Source organism: Argopecten irradians, chromosome 3 (genome assembly GCF_041381155.1).
Source record: "Argopecten irradians isolate NY chromosome 3, Ai_NY, whole genome shotgun sequence".
Classification (NCBI taxonomy): domain Eukaryota; kingdom Metazoa; phylum Mollusca; class Bivalvia; order Pectinida; family Pectinidae; genus Argopecten; species Argopecten irradians.
The window spans coordinates 62304332-62317477 of record NC_091136.1 but is presented as its reverse complement, the minus strand read 5'-3'; the positions used below and the strand labels follow the sequence as shown (position 1 = coordinate 62317477).

Below are 13146 nucleotides of genomic sequence, written 5' to 3'. Positions count from 1 at the left end.
CACATAATCCACACTGATACTTATAGGATTTCTCTCAGTCACATAATCCACACTGTTACTTATAGGATTTCTATCAGTCACATAATCCACACTGATACTTATAGGATTTCTCTCAGTCACATAATCCACACTGTTACTTATAGGATTTCTATCAGTCACATAATCCACACTGTTACTTATAGGATTTCTATCAGTCACATAATCCACACTGTTACTTATAGGATTTCTATCAGTCACATAATCCACACTGTTACTTATAGGGTTTCTATCAGTCACATAATCCACACTGTTACTTATAGGATTTCTATCAGTCACATAATCCACACTGTTACTTATAGGATTTCTCTCAGTCACATAATCCACACTGATACTTATAGGATTTCTCTCAGTCACATAATCCACACTGATACTTATAGGATTTCTCTCAGTCACATAATCCACACTGATACTTATAGGATTTCTCTCAGTCACATAATCCACACTGTTACCTATAGGATTTCTATCAGTCACATAATCCACACTGTTACTTATAGGATTTCTCTCAGTCACATAATCCACACTGTTACTTATAGGATTTCTCTCAGTCACATAATCCACACTGATACTTATAGGATTTCTCTCAGTCACATAATCCACACTGATACTTATAGGATTTCTCTCAGTCACATAATCCACACTGTTACTTATAGGATTTCTCTCAGTCACATAATCCACACTGATACTTATAGGATTTCTCTCAGTCACATAATCCACACTGATTACTTATAGGATTTCTCTCAGTCACATAATCCACACTGTTACTTATAGGATTTCTCTCAATCACATAATCCACACTGTTACTTATAGGATTTCCCTCAGTCACATAATCCACACTGATACTTATAGGATTTCTATCAGTCACATAATCCACACTGATACTTATAGGATTTCTCTCAGTCACATAATCCACACTGATACTTATAGGATTTCTCTCAGTCACATAATCCACACTGATACTTATAGGATTTCTCTCAGTCACATAATCCACACTGATACTTATAGGATTTCTCTCAGTCACATAATCCACACTGATACTTATAGGATTTCTCTCAGTCACATAATCCACACTGTTACTTATAGGGTTTCTCTCAGTCACATAATCCACACTGATACTTATAGGGTTTCTCTCAGTCACATAATCCACACTGATACTTATAGGATTTCTCTCAATCACATAATCCACACTGTTACTTATAGGATTTCTCTCAATCACATAATCCACACTGTTACTTATAGGATTTCTCTCAATCACATAATCCACACTGTTACTTATAGGATTTCTCTCAATCACATAATCCACACTGTTACTTATAGGATTTCTCTCAGTCACATAATCCACACTGATACTTATAGGGTTTCTCTCAGTCACATAATCCACACTGATACTTATAGGATTTCTAACAGTCACATAATCCACACTGTTACTTATAGGATTTCTATCAGTCACATAATCCACACTGATACTTATAGGATTTCTCTCAATCACATAATCCACACTGATACTTATAGGATTTCTATCAGTCACATAATCCACACTGATACTTATAGGATTTCTCTCCAAATCACATAATCCACACTGATACTTATAGGATTTCTCTCAATCACATAATCCACACTGTTACTTATAGGATTTCCCTCAGTCACATAATCCACACTGATACTTATAGGATTTCTCTGACAGTCACATAATCCACACTGTTACTTATAGGATTTCTCTCAATCACATAATCCACACTGTTACTTATAGGATTTCTCTCAGTCACATAATCCACACTGTTACTTATAGGATTTCTCTCAGTCACATAATCCACACTGTTACTTATAGGATTTCTCTCAGTCACATAATCCACACTGTTACTTATAGGATTTCTATCAGTCACATATATCCACACTGATACTTATAGGATTTCTCTCAATCACATAATCCACACTGTTACCTATAGGATTTCTATCAAATCTTTCAAGTAAATTAGGGGACTGTTATTGAACAATATAGATACTATACAGATGTGGTTCTATAGCCTGTGTGAAGTAACATGACATAATACTTGGCATTTGTATGATCAATATGGTTAAGAGTTAAATGGTCTGTTAATTATCTCTGTCGAGCCTTAATTAACAGGGGGCACATGTAGCCACTCAGATATCACCTTCTTGTCCTTCTATTTATTGAAAAACTTTGTATAGTGACAATAAAATATTTAAAGGCCATTTTAGATTTCTATATGATAGCTTAAGTTTATACACTAGAGCATAAAATCAAATAAGCCTTTATATGTTCATATAGAACTGCCATAATCAGGTATAAATAAACATTTTCATTCTAAATAATATATGGAAAAGACCCAGTCACATTAATTACATTAAGTGCATGTTAATGTAAATGTTCTCCATTACAATGCAATTAATTCATACAAATATATTGACAGATGAACTTATCAGTTGTGTGTAGGTTTGTAAAATGATACATCTATTGGAATCATTTGGTGGGTTTTGACTTTTAATTGATTTATCTTTCAGTAATTGAAACCATTAAACCAAAACTAGTTCTGGTCCATAGGGTAGAATTTGATTACACCGCTCTGTATACATGAAGTTAAATACCAGTATATAGTATACAACTCACAGTAACAAAAACAAGGCAATTAATTTAGAAATACTGCTAGATCATGACCATACATTATGTATATAAAATAACAAAACATTTAGCCATGAATAAAAATCATCAGTCTCTATTGTTAATACCAAACCCAGGAACCGATACCTAAAAACAGGCATGGGCATGCATGTTAATTAATTTTACAAAATAAACAGAAATCTAATTATAAATTCATCTTGATTAATTTGGGTAATCTGGAGCTCCAGCTAATATGTTATTCATATACTGCTACATACAGGTTTGATCACATATAATTGATCACCACCATTAAGTGACTTCAGCACACAGAAGTCTATAGTATCACTCTGATACTAATTCAATAGTAAGGAAGTCTTTATCAAACTTTGCATGTTTAGATTTCAGATACAATAATCTTGTAAGATTGAATACAATGTGGTAAAATGTTTACTTTGATACCAGCCTGATGAGTTTAATGTACATAAAGCAAACGTTAAAGTCAACCCAAAGCAACTAGATACAACGCAAAGCCATCTTAATCTGAGAAGCTTGTGTAATCTGTTAAACCTGTATAATCTAAACACAGTTTGTTCCAGTGAAACTTCTATAATCTGAACACATATTGTTAGAGTGAAACCTGTTTAATCTGAACACATTGTGTTAGAGTGAAACTTGTATTATCTGAACACATAGTGTTAGTATTAAACCTGTATAATCTGAATACATATTGTTGTAGATAAACCTGTATAATTTGAATGAGTTTGTTCCAGTGAAACCTGTATAATCTGAACACATAAACCTGTATAATCTGAACACATAAACCTGTATAATCTGAACACATAAACCTGTATAATCTGAATGAGTTTGTTCCAGTGAAACCTGTATAATCTGAACACATAAACCTGTATAATCTGAACACATAAACCTGTATAATCTGAACACATAAACCTATGTAATCTGAACACATAAACCTGTATAATCTGAACACATAAACCTGTGTAATCTGAACACATAAACCTGTATAATCTGAACACATAAACCTGTTTAATCTGAACACATAAACCTGTGTAATATGAACACATAAACCTGTATAATCTGAACACATAAACCTGTTTAATTTGAACACATAAACCTGTGTAATATGAACACATAAACCTGTATAATATGAACACATAAACCTGTATAATCTGAACACATAAACCTGTATAATCTGAACACATAAACCTGTGTAATCTGAATACATAAACCTGTATAATCTGAACACATAAACCTGTTTAATCTGAACACATAAACCTGTTTAATCTGAACACATAGTGTTATAGAAAAACCTGTATATTCTGAACACATATTGTTACATTGAATCCTATGTAATATTTGCCACAATTGTGATAAATAATCTGAGAGTCTTTTTTCAGTTTTCAATATATCTAATCTGTACACAATGACAGAGCAATGGGAATCTGCTTATCAATTACCTATTAGTAGGGAGAAACATGTAGTATCCCAAGATTTCCTTTTCACAATTTTATTGTATTTCTGATGCAAAACAATATGTTAATTCTCAAATACAATAGATCTTCCATGTGGGATATAGAAAATGGTGAATTTGTAATGTGACCAAAATATTTTGGGCATATCTTCCATCTTTGTGGCAATACTACAAATTAAGTTCTGATTTCATTGATTTCAACATACAATTACCAGGTAACCTCCTTATCATTCACTATATTGTCTTACTGTTATTTCCTATATGCACCTTTTGCCCATTATCAGTACAGCTGTATGTGACTGGTTGGGTGCATCGCTTGGTTCCCTTATACATATAGTGGCATGCTTCAGTAAGAAAACACTATAAAAAGGAAAAATACAAACATCACAATTACAAGGAAACATATGATCATGTCGCACACAGGAGAGGCTGTTCCAAATGACATAAGCTGTTAATAGGATCTTAAAACCCAACCAACTAACCTATGTATATGTCTAAAATATAAAATTACAGGTTTATCATGATAAAAAACTGTTGCATTAATTACATTATACCATGGTCGCATAAAATAATGTACGATAGTAAATCAGCTGTAAATTTGCTTTGGGAGCTTGAGTAGTGCAGTACATGTATAGCGGGATTGTACTGAGTCGATCATCGGTGACCAGGTAGCTCAGTTGGTAGAGCACTCGGCTAGTGTTCGGAGGGTCCCAGGTTCGAATCTCGGTCTGGCCGCTACATTTTTTCCTCTCCTGTTACACATGTATATTTTTTCCAAAAAAAGTGAAAATTACATGTACAAATGTATACAAATATTTCATTATTATATATACACACTAAAAAGGTGACTAAGTAAAAGAGCATCGTGTATCATACTCAGCAATGGTTTGAATGTGGTACAGATCAGTCATTTACCACAGCTGACAAATATACATGTACACATGTATGCAGACCTGTACTAGTATGTATACAGTATAAACTGTACTGTAATGTATACATGTTTGGTTCCCACCTAACTGAACATTCAAAGTTATATCACTACATTCATACAATTAAATGTTAGTAAAAACGGAGATGAAAGTACTCTACCTTTTCTCAATTGCCGCCGGCCAATTACAAGTGATCAATACTATCCACATGCCACAAGACGTTGGTAAGGAAGCTAGACATGCGTACTCTGTTTCAACAGGTACCCGTACGTCACTTCCGTAAACATTGCATATGGCTGCCCAAGATGAACTGTCAAACGAGACTAATCGATAATGCAGTCTGATGCCAGTGTTGGTGTTCCTCGCTAGTATACACAGAAAGTAAAGCTAGCAAGTTATGCCCTTCATGTATTTTACATCGATGATATTGGTTTTTGTTCGTCAGACTCCAAGGTAGCCTCGGCTCTGTTGCTATAGTCGAGCTATATGAAGATGGGGTTGGCTTGTGTATACTTATGAACGCAGACTCGAGATTCAGTGGACTTAAGAAGCGTGGGCTATCACCGGTGCTCAAACCTCAGTCACATGTACACAGCCAGCACTACTCTGACACGTGATTAAAGTGAATATTAATAGAATTGTGACGACCATTGGGATGCATACGAGCCAGAGAACCAATCAATGATCTAAATCCAACAGGATCTTAAGTAAAAGCACGCTTTTCGTTAGACCGGAACAGGGATACCGCCTGGTATGACTGTATAACTTGACAGTAAGTAATGTGTTCAGGATGATCTCCATTATGTTGCGCAGGATCATATTGGTCTTTTGCACAAAATGCATAAGTCGTTAGTTTCCAAAGCTGAAGGTCGTTTTGATGTGAGGGCACCTCTCGCTACATTCGATACCATTGATCTAGGTGAAGATATCACGTTCATAAAGTCCAGTAAAAATAACGAAAGTGTCAGTGAATCTAGTGATGAGGCCAACAAATTAAATGTCATTAGAAAACGGCAGATCTTTGGAAAGCATGACAGCTCTAAATATGAACCAAGTGATAGACATGTGTATGAAAAATTAAGTGAAGGACAGAGTGAGACAAATAATATAAAGGAATCACGGCCAGAAAATAGAGAGTTTATGAATCAACGACCCAGCCCAGAAGATTCCTTTTCTGACAGCTCTGATTCTGATAGTGGTTATATACAAGGTGGATACTTGTCTATGACTGATGGACGAATAACAAAGCACGAATTCCCAGCTAAAATACCTACTTCGCCATTCACAGGTCGACACTCACATGTAGTTGACCATGATATTTCGCAAGACAACACTCCCACTTCCTCCCCTAGTCTACAGCGCAGTCCCCTGCCTGTACTTCTTCAGGAACTGGAACATGTCAAGTTAGAGTCTAAACGTAAAGCCTTGGAGAAACGCATTCAGAGGCTGCAGGTAACAACTCGACCAGTGGACCGTCCTCGTAGCACAACACCAATCAATGTGGTCACACTAGACGAGTACAGAGAAATAAGTTCTCCGGAAAAACACCAGACACCTGATCATCTGGAGAAGCTGAAGATCAAACTTCCCGCAGAGGAGTTTAGTTGTGGAAGACAAAGAAGTCCTTGGAAGGCAAGAGGCAGTATCAGTGAAGCATCTAATGTGTTTAATTTCAATGAAGAGCACCTTTTTACTCACACAAAGTCAGCATTCCTGCTTCAGAATGATGGATCCGTAGGCCAGTCCCCCAAACGGATCCTTATTCCTCCTAGCCTGTCACCTGCACTGTCACCAGCTGCCTCCCCGGTCAAGACCGTTGTGCAAGCCAATGTCCAACCTCAAACTGCATCTCCAAAATTCTACTATAGTCCTGGGCTAAAATCCCAATCAGGGACTCCAAGTCAACAAACTACCCCAGCTGTGTCTTGTCGCCGCGGCAACTGGATCGCTTTTGATGACAATTGGGGGTCACAAAACAATACTCCTGCCAAAAATCAGTCCAAAACAGAAAGTGCCAAAGACCCCAATGATAATGAAACATGTGTTCTAGCTAATAGCCATTCAAATTCTGAATCAGGGAAATTAAATGATGCGAAAACTGAAAATATAGAGGTAAAATTGAACATTCCTCATATTGTTGAGCATGCAGTGTGTGAAAGTGAACATGAGGAGATTTTAACAATCAATATTGAAGAATTCAAGAATGGAGAAAAAGTCTGTAATATAAATGTGTCAGAGTCTTCAAGCAAAGATATTGGCAACGAATCAAGTAAGAATGTGTCAGTTGAAGAGAGTCCAACCAAAGGGGTTGTATCAGGAGTCAGTAGTGAGGAGGACCAAGGAGTCGTCCCAAACCAACAAGTAACACACTGTTCCACAGGGGACTGTCAACAGCCAACAAGTAACCATAACAACGATTTAGAAGGACAAAGTGATATTTTCGTACATACAAGCCTAGAAACACAGTGCTCAAATTCTCTCTCAGAAAATCAATCTCAAGAGTCTGTTAGCCACTCGCCTAAGAACGGTACCCAGGGAACTGGTTCACCTGGGCAGCTGATTTCTCCTGGTGCTGAATCTACCTGTACTACATCAACTGGTACGACCTTTGACCCTGCTGCTGACCAAACTAAGGTTGATGACAGTCTGCAATAAGATTGCATCTTGTTTATCGGTAAGGCATGTCTTTGATTTTTTTCTTGTGAGATACTAGCATTGCTATTAGAATATTTTGTTTTTAAGGACTGAGAGTAAAGATTTTGTTCCCTGGAGATTGCCAGCACTGTCAGGAGTTTGTGGTATTGTAAGGTTTCTGTTGGTGACATGTATTTAATTTGAGTGGGTGTACTGTCTGGAGAGGAGCCTGGAAACGACTGTCTTCTATATATAACGTGTCAATTTTAGATTTGTCACTGACTTATCTTACAGTCTCCAGATAAATGAACTGTGATTTCTGTTTTTTTGGTATTTGGTATTTTACTCGTACATATTTGCAGCTGAACATTTAATCTAAAGTAATATGGCATATATAATTGAATTCTATATGAATCATTGATTGTAGCTCTGCAGTACAGAAAACAATATAGTTTTATAGCAGAACTGGCTGTCTTTTCCTGTAGGTATTTCTATCCTGTACAGTTTGTAGCTATTTCTGACTAAGTAATATGGGTGATATCTACCAGTATACATAGGACCATACAGAAATGTTCAGTACATATTAGGGATAAAGGTCAATACAGTAGTTTTGGGATTGGAGTTATAACTTTTGCCGGGACATGAGGTTCAGAGTCTGACCTTAATCAGGTCATCATTTCCAGAGTCTGACCTTGATCAGGTTATTAGGCTCAGAGTCTGACCCTAATCAGGTTATCAGTCACAGAAACTGACCTTAATCAGGTTATCAGACTCCGAGTCTGACCTTAATCAGATTATCAGTTCCAGAGTCTGACCTTAATCAGGCTATCAGTCCAAGAGTCTGACTTTGATCAGGTTATAAGGCTCAGAGTCTGACTTTAATCAGGTTATCAGTCCAGGTAAGGATTGTAAGGCCAGGTAAAGGGACCAATGTCCTGTAAGACCATGTAAGGGGAACAACTGTCCCGTAAGGCCAGGTAAAGGGACATATGTCCTGTAAGGCGAGGTAAAGGGATCAATGTCCTGTAAAGCCAGATAAAGGGATCACTGTCCTGTAAGGCCAGGTAAAGGGACAACTGACCTGTAAAGCCAGGTAAAAGGACCACTGTCCTGTAAGGCGAGGTAAAGGGATCACTGTCCTGTAAGGCCAGATAAAGGGATCACTGTCCTGTAAGGCCAGGTAAAGGGACAACTGACCTGTAAGGCCAGGTGAAGGGATCACTGTCCTGTAAGGTCAGGTAAAGTGACCACTGTCCTGTAAGGCCAGGTTAAGGGACAACTGTCTATAAGGTCAGGTATATGGACCACTGTCTATAAGGTCAAGCAAAGGGACCACTGTCCTATAAGGTCAGGTAAAGTGACCACTGTCGTGTAAGGCCAGGTAAAGTGACCACTGTCCTGTAAGGCCAGATTAAGGGACAACTGTCTATAAGGTCAGGCAAATTAAGGGACCACTGACATATAAGGCCAGGTAAAGGGACCACTGTCCTGTAAGAATAGGTATATGGACCACTGTCTATAAGGTCAGGCAAAGGGACCACTGTCCTATAAGGCCAGGTAAAGGGACCACTGTCCTGTAAGACTAGTAAAAGGGAACACTGACCTGTAAGGCCAGGAAAAGGGATTACTGACCTATATGGTCAGGTAAAGGGACTGCTGACCTGTAAGGCCAGGTAAAGGAACCACTGTCCTATAAGGCCAGGTAAAGGGACAACTGACCTATAAGGCCAGGTAAAGGAACCACTTTCCTGTAAGGTCAGGTAAAGTGACCACTGTCCTGTAAGGCCATGTTAAGGGACCAACGTCCTGTAAAGCCAGGGAAAGGGACCACTGTCCTATAAGGTCAAGTAAAGGGACCACTGTCCTGTAAGGCCAGGTAAAGGGACCATCGTCCTGTAAGGCCAGGTTAAGGGACCAACGTCCTGTAAAGCCAGGGAAAGGGACCACTGTCCTATAAGCTCAAGTAAAGGAACCACTGTCCTATAAGGCCAGGTAAAGTGCCATCGTCCTGTAAGGCCAGGTAAAGGAACCAGGGTCCTGTAAGGCCAGGTAAAGGGACAACTGTCCTGTAAGGCGAGGTAAAGGGACTACTGTCCTGTAAGACCAGGTAAAGGGACCACTGACCAATAAGGCCAGGTAAAGGGACCACTGTATATAGGACCAGGTAAAGGCACTGCTGTCCTGTAAGGCCAGGTAAAGGGTCCAGTGTCTATAAGGTCAGGTAAAGGCACCACTGACCAGTAAGGCCAGGTAAAGGGACCACTGACCAATAAGGCCAGGTAAAGGCACTGCTGTCCTGTAAGGCCAGGTAAAGGGACCACTGACCAGTAAGGCCAGGTAAAGGGACCACTGACCTGTAAGGCCTGGTAAAGGGACCACTGACCTGAAAGGCCAGGTTAAGGGACCACTGACCTGTAAGGCCTGGTAAAGGGACCACTGACCTGTAAGGCCAGGTAAAGGGACCACTGACCTGTAAGGCCTGGTAAAGGGACCACTGACCTGTAAGGCCAGGTAAAGTGACCACTGTCGTGTAAGGCCAGGTAAATGGACCACTGACCTGTAAGGCCAGGTAAAGGGACCACTGACCTGTAAGGCCTGGTAAAGGGACCACTGACCTGTAAGGCCAGGTAAAGGGACCACTGACCTGTAAGGCCAGGTAAAGGGACCACTGACCTGAAAGGCCAGGTTAAGGGACCACTGACCTGTAAGGCCTGGTAAAGGGATCACTGTCCTGTAAAGCCAGGTAAAGGGACCACTGACCTGTAAGGCCAGGTAAAGGGACCACTGACCTGTAAGGCCAGGTAAAGGGACCACTGACCTGTAAGGCCTGGTAAAGGGACCACTGACCTGAAAGGCCAGGTTAAGGGACCACTGACCTGTAAAGCCAGGTAAAGGGACCAATGTCCTATAAGGTCAGGAAAGGGACCACTGACCTGTAAGTATTGTTTTATTTCTACAAAGCTTATTGAGGCATTAGTAAAGTAGTATAATGCATATACAACAAAAGTAATACAAACATCAGTGATTCAGTATCCTAGATTTATGTAGTATAAGGAAGAAAAAAAAACGGGATAAAAAGTGGAAAAATCAAGATATCCTATTTAACTACAAGGCTTATATGACCAGAATATGATATCATTAATAACTAATACTTTGAGTCTGGTGAAGAGGAACTATTAGTAGTTCCTGTACTGGAAATCTTCTATATCTATATCTATACAAAGGTATGCTTGTAACAGGAAACAGGAACACCACGTCATGTTAATCTGATTTGTAGATTTTGCTGTCTGTATTGTTTCAGTCTGAATCAATATACAATGTTTTGCCAGGGAAATGTGTTTATCATCGGAAATCTGGATATTAAAACGGATTAAGTCTGACATTTATTAATAAAAGTGGAATTAAGATTTCTTTATGATAATTTAAGTACTGTACTATTGATGCAGATTTAGATGAACACCAGTTTTGCATATTGCACTTTGGGACTCAACGGTGACCACATTTGCCAACAGGCCACCATCTTGTATTTTCATAGTAGAAGTTTGTTACCGCTATTTCTCAGAAAGTACTGAAGCAATCTGTCTCAAATTGTATATCTCCGAAACGGGGGATATTAATTTGAGTTTGTACGTCTGTCTGTCCGTCTGTCTGTAACACTTCATTTTTGTGCAATAACTGTAACAAATGTAAACCGATTTATTCAAATTTGGTTACAAGGTTAAGTGCCTTAAGAGCTTGGCCAAGTTTGATCGCGACTGTCGATGGACCTTATTCAGCCGAGTTATGGCCCTTTTAATTACTACAAAAAGTCAGTTGCTGCCACTTCCGTGCAATAACTGTTATAGATATATACTGATTTTCTTCAAACTTGGTAACAATGTTGAATGCCTTAAGTGCCTGGGCAGGTTCGATCAACTCTTTCAGTGGATTTTTCTGCATTTTCTGTGTAATTACTAACAAATGTTAAAACTAATATTGTTAAAACTTGGTAACAAAGTTAAATGCCTTAAGGGCTTAGCCAAGTTTGATCACCACTTTTAGCAGATTTTAATGAGCAGAGTTATGGCCCTTTAATTTAATAAAAAAAAAAAGTCATTTTCTGCCGTACAATAACTGTAATAAATATAAACCGATTCTCTTCAAACTTGGTAACAAAGTTAAATGTCTTAAGGGCTTGACCAAGTTCGATCGCCACTTGCGACGGACCTTATTTAGCAGAGTTATGGCCCTATGATTTAATAAAAAAAAGTCATTTTCTGCCATTTCCCTGCAATAACTCTAATAAATCTTAACCAATTTTCTTCAAACTTGGTAAGAAGGATAAATGCCTTAAGGGCTTGGCTAAGTTCGATTGCCACTTTTGGCCGACATTGTACTTTTATGTGTAGTGGAGTGGCCCTTTGATGTACTAAAAACGTCATTTTCTGCCATTCCCTGTGCAATAATTGTAACAAATGTAAACCGATTTTCTTAAAAGTTAGTATCAAAGTTAAATGCCAGCTCAACCAAGTTTAATAGTCACTTTCAGTGGACATTATTTTACACATCTTACTTCCAAATAAAACTTCAGTTTATTTTTTCATGTTTCAACCAAGGTTAAACCTAACCTCAATAATGTTTACATACAATATGTCCTGAAAGTGGGGGATGGAAATTCCTCGAATTTGCTTGTTTATTATTAATATATATGATAAAGAATTGATTCAAAATTATTGATAAAAATGGCACTCAGATCCTGACCAGATCTATTGGTGTTGAAATCGTTATTTTAGAAATAAGAAATTTAAGTATAAAATTGATATCAGTTTATTTCAACTTTAAATATCATAAAATAAATACGGTAGATATCTTTTGTTTAACTCCAAAATTGAACAATGCACACTTTGTATATACTACATTATGTATACTAAATTCAATATAAATGATAAACCAATTTCTTTATTCTTTTCATTGAGTCCTTTATTTACAGCAAATATGAGAGGCCTTGGCACAAATTGATTTTATGTTTTACCTAGGTGGATTAAAAAATGTACCACAATTAGCTAACAATGTGTCAAGACAAAGATAACAAAGTAAAGTTGTGTGTAATGGGGTGTACTATAAGGTTTTGTCCTGCAACCGTCCGATATACTGACGGATAACTACTGCCGGATAAACTTTTCCTTTATCCGTCAATTTAAAATGCTTTATCCGTCAATACCATCATGTGAATTTGAGGACACTTTAGGCTAATGATTTAATGTGGCTGTTTTAGTGTAGATGGATCCTGTATTTTGAAGGAAATGATGTTATCTGTCGAATAAGGTATTATACATGTACAAACAGGTTTTGCCATAATTTTATATGTATATCCAGTATAAGTTGCCTGGTATGATTACGAAATGGTCAACATACAGAACTGACCAGGGTTGATGTGAAGATAATAATGCTTTGTAGGT

General features: G+C 37.9%; 2 protein-coding genes across 3 annotated transcripts in view; one reads left to right on the top strand and one right to left on the bottom strand.

The window, feature by feature from the left end:
- Nucleotides 1-5636, bottom strand: part of LOC138319321 (uncharacterized) — a 36765-nt gene extending 31129 nt beyond the window's left edge. Inside the window, exons 1-2 of one of the 2 annotated variants that reach the window (XM_069262395.1) lie at nucleotides 5235-5636; nucleotides 4394-4505 (exon numbers count right to left, since the gene is read on the bottom strand). The gene's annotated coding sequence lies outside the window, so the exon portion shown is untranslated. The remainder of the gene's footprint in view (nucleotides 1-4393; nucleotides 4506-5234) is intronic. The other variant, XM_069262394.1, reaches the window with a different exon arrangement.
- Nucleotides 5637-7607: 1971 nt separating this feature from the next.
- Nucleotides 7608-13146, top strand: part of LOC138319318 (protein stoned-B-like) — a 40845-nt gene continuing 35306 nt past the window's right edge. Inside the window, exon 1 of the mRNA XM_069262388.1 lies at nucleotides 7608-7748. The gene's annotated coding sequence lies outside the window, so the exon portion shown is untranslated. The remainder of the gene's footprint in view (nucleotides 7749-13146) is intronic.